Below are 4,253 nucleotides of genomic sequence, written 5' to 3' on the forward strand. Positions count from 1 at the left end.
CCCAATTTTTGGGCTAAAATCCCCCAATTTTTGGGCTAAAATCCCCCCGTTTTCGGTTTAAACCCCCAATTTTGGATTTAAATTCCTGAATTTTGGATTTAAATTCCCGAATTTTGGGTTTAAATCCCCAAATTTTGGGTTAAATTTCCCAATTTTTGGGCTAAAATTCCCCCGTTTTCAGTTTAATCCCCCAATTTTGGATTTAAATTCCTGAATTTTGGATTTAAATTCCCGAATTTTGGGTTAAAATCCGGATTTCCCGCAGGATGATCGTGGGCCTGGTGGCCGGGCTGCTCCTGGGCAGGCTCGGTTACTACCTGGCCCTCAGCTGGTGCTGCTTCAGTATTTTCATTTTTATGGTGAGTTTTGGGCCAATTTGGGCTTTTTCTGGTTCAAAATCCCAATTTTCATTTTTATGGTGAGTTTTTGGGGCAATTTTGGGCTTTTTGGGAATTTTTTTGGGGGTCTTTAGGAATTTTTTGGGAATTTTTTGGGGTTTTAAGATTGGTGAAATTCTCAAGAATTTGCTCCAAATTTCCAAGAATTCACCAAAATTTCGTCCTTTAAATGATGCTCAGGGAGGGTTTGTGGTTTATTCTGATTTTTGGAATTCTGGGGACAATTTTGGCTCTTTTTAATGAGATTTTTTGGGGGGAATTTTGTGATTTTTTTTTGCCTTTTTTTTGGTTCTAAATCCCAAATTTTGGTGATTTCCCCAGATCTTGGATGCCTCAGCCCAAGGGGGTTTTGGGGCTGATTTTGCCTCTTTTTAATGGGATTTTAATGGGATTTTGGGGGGAATTTTGGACTTTTTTAATGGGATTTTAATGGGATTTTTTGGGGAATTTTGGCCTTTTTTAATGGGATTTTAATGGGATTTTTTGTGGAATTTTGGCCTTTTTTTGGCTTTTTTTGGTTCTAAATCCCAAATTTTGGTGATTTCCCCAGATCTCGGATGCCTCAGTCCAAGGGGATTTAGGGGTTGATTTTAGCTCATTAAAATCAGAATTTTTTTTGAGAATTTTGAGATTTTTTCTTTAATTTTTGGGGTTCTTTTTGGTTCTAAATCCCAAATTTTGGTGAATTTCCCCAGATCTCGGATGCCTCAGCCAAGGGATTTAGGGGTTGATTTTAGCTCATTAAAATCAGATTTTTTTTTTGAGAATTTTGAGCTTTTTTCTTTAATTTTTGGGGTTTTTTTTGTTCTAAATCCCAAATTTAATGGGATTTTTGGGGGGATTTTGATTTTTTTTTTCAGTTTTTTTGGATCTAAATCCTACATTTTCCCAAATTTTGCTGTTTTCCCCCCAGATCCGCACCCTGAGGCTGAAGCTGCTCTCAGATCCCTCAGCTGAGGGGGTTTTGGGGCTGATTTAGGGCGTTTTAAATGCGATTTTAATGCAATTTTAATGGGATTTTTTTTGAAATTTTGAAATTTTTTTTCATTTTTTTTTTATTCTAACTCCCAAATTTTGTTGTTTTTCCCCCAGATCCGGACCCTGAGGCTGAAGCTGCTCTGGGATGCTTCAGCCAAGTGATTTTGGGGCCGATTTTGGGCGTTTTAGGGCGTTTTAAATGCGATTTTAATGCAATTTTAATGGGATTTTTTTTTTAAATTTTTGGGTTTTTTTCTCTCCTAACCCCCAAATTCTGTTGTTTTTCCCCAGATCCGCACCCTGAGGCTGAAGCTGCTCTCAGACCCCTCCACTGAGGGTTTTTAGGGGCCCATTTTGGGTGTTTTAAATGCGATTTTAATGGGATTTTTTTTGAATTTTTGCCTTTTTTTGATTCTAAATCCCAAATTTTCCATATTTCTCCCCAGATCCGCACCCTGAGGCTGAAGCTGCTCTCAGATCCCTCCACTGAGGGTGTTTAGGGCCCATTTTAGGGCGTTTAAAATGTGATTTTAATGGGATTTTAATGCAATTTTTGTGGGATTTTTTGCTATTTTTCTGGATTTTTTTTATTCTAATTCCCAAATTTTCCATATTTCCCCCCAGATCCGCACCCTGAGGCTGAAGCTGCTCTCAGACCCCTCCACTGAGGGTTTTTAGGGGCCGATTTTGGGTGTTTTAAATGCGATTTTAATGCAATTTTTTTTGAAATTTTGAATTTTTTTTCATTTTTTTTTTATTCTAAATCCCAAATTTTGCTGTTTTCTCCCCAGATCCGCACCCTGAGGCTGAAGCTGCTCTCAGATCCCTCTGCCAAGGGGCTTTAGGGCCGATTTTGGGTGTTTTAAATGCGATTTTAATGCAATTTTTGTGGGATTTTTTGCTATTTTTGTGGATTTTTTTTATTCTAACCCCCAAATTCTGTTGTTTTCCCCCAGATCCGCACCCTGAGGCTGAAGCTGCTCTCAGATCCCTCCACCGAGGGGGTTTTGGGGCCGATTTTGGGCGTTTTAAATGCATTTTTAATGGGATTTTTTGAGGAATTTCAGGATTTTTTTCATTTTTTTTATTCTAGCCCCCAAATTCTGTTGTTTTCTCCCCAGATCCGCACCCTGAGGCTGAAGCTGCTCTGGGATGCCTCAGCCAAGGGGCACTTAGGGCCCATTTTGGGTGTTTTAAATGTGATTTTAATGGGATTTTAATGGGATTTTAATGGGATTTTTTTAAAATTTTTGGGGTTTTTTTGTTTCCTAACCCCCAAATTTTCCATATTTCTCCCCAGATCCGCACCCTGAGGCTGAAGCTGCTCTCAGATCCCTCCGCCGAGGGGGTTTTGGGGCCGATTTTGGGTGTTTTAAATGTGATTTTAATGGGATTTTTTTAATTTTTGGGTTTTTTTCTCTCCTAACTCCCAAATTTTGCTGTTTTTCCCCCAGATCCGCACCCTGAGGCTGAAGCTGCTCTCAGATCCCTCCACCAAGGGGGTTTTGGGGCCGATTTTGGGTGTTTTAGGGCGTTTTAAATGCGATTTTAATGCAATTTTTGTGGGATTTTTTTTGAATTTTTGGGTTTTTTTCTCTCCTAACCCCCAAATTTTCCATATTTCCCCCCAGATCTGCACCCTGAGGCTGAAGCTGCTCTGGGATGCCTCAACCAAGTGATTTTGGGGCCGATTTTGGGCGTTTTAGGGCGTTTTAAATGCGATTTTAATGGGATTTTTTTTAATTTTTTGGGTTTTTTTCTCTCCTAACCCCCAAATTTTGCTGTTTTTTCCCCAGATCCGCACCCTGAGGTGAAGCTGCTCTCAGATCCCTCCACTGAGGGGGTTTAGGGCTGATTTTGGGTATTTTAAAAGCGATTTAAATGCAATTTTTGTGGGATTTTTTGCTATTTTTGTGAATTTTTTTTTTCCTAAATCCCAAATTCTGTTGTTTTTTCCCCAGATCCGCACCCTGAGGCTGAAGCTGCTCTCAGATCCCTCCGCTGAGGGGGTTTTGGGGCCGATTTTGGGTGTTTTAGGGCGTTTTAAATGCGATTTTAATGCAATTTTCATGGGATTTTTTGTGGGATTTTTTGCTATTTTTGTGAATTTTTTTATTCTAACCCCCAAATTTTCCATATTTTTCCCCAGATCCGCACGCTGAGGCTGAAGCTGCTGTCGGAGGCGGCGGCCGAGGGGGTTTTGGTGCGCGGGCCAAGAACCAGCTGCGCATGTACCTGACCATGGCCATCGCCGCCGCCCAGCCGCTCTTCATGTACTGGCTCACCTTCCACCTGCTCCGCTGAGCCCCAAAACGGCCAGAATTCCCAAAAAAATCCTGGGATTGGCAGGGAAAAATCCTGGAATTGGCAGGAAAATGTCCTGGAATTTCAGCGTTGCTCCCCAAAAAAATTCCCGCGTTTTTCGGGTTTCAATAAATGGAATTTTGAAGGAGTTTTGGTGCCTTTGTGCTGATTTTTGGGGGGAATTTTGAGAGGAATTTGAGGCTTTATCCCGATTTTTGGAGGGTTTGGATATTGGGGAGACCCCTCTGAATTCCCAAATCCTGAAAAAATCCTGGAATTGCCAGGGAAATGTCCTGGAATTTCAGCGTTGCTCCCCAAAAAAATCCCCGCGTTTTTCGGGTTTCAATAAATGGAATTTTGAAGGAATTTTGGTGCTTTTGTGTTGGATTTTTTTTGGGGGGGTTTATCCCCAAAATTTTGGGGTTTGGATATTTGGGAGATCCCCCCTGAACATTCCAAGACCCAGAATTGCCAGGAAAAAATCCTGGAATTGCCAGGGAAATTTCCTGGGATTGGCAGGAAAAATCGCGGAATTTCAGCGTTGATCCCAAAAAAAATTCTGCTATTTTTTTG

General features: G+C 40.9%; 1 long non-coding RNA gene across 1 annotated transcript; it reads left to right on the top strand.

Annotated features, from left to right (window-relative positions):
* Window positions 1-264: 264 nt before the first annotated feature.
* Window positions 265-3,767, top strand: LOC135441699 (uncharacterized). Its single transcript, XR_010438529.1, has 3 exons — window positions 265-359; window positions 1,491-1,504; window positions 3,540-3,767. It is a non-coding gene; the product is annotated as an uncharacterized LOC135441699 (long non-coding RNA).
* The last annotated feature ends 486 nt before the right edge of the window (window positions 3,768-4,253 follow it).

The sequence above is a fragment of the Zonotrichia leucophrys genome, unplaced genomic scaffold (assembly GCF_028769735.1).
Source record: "Zonotrichia leucophrys gambelii isolate GWCS_2022_RI unplaced genomic scaffold, RI_Zleu_2.0 Scaffold_433_42608, whole genome shotgun sequence".
Taxonomy (NCBI): Eukaryota; Metazoa; Chordata; class Aves; order Passeriformes; family Passerellidae; genus Zonotrichia; species Zonotrichia leucophrys.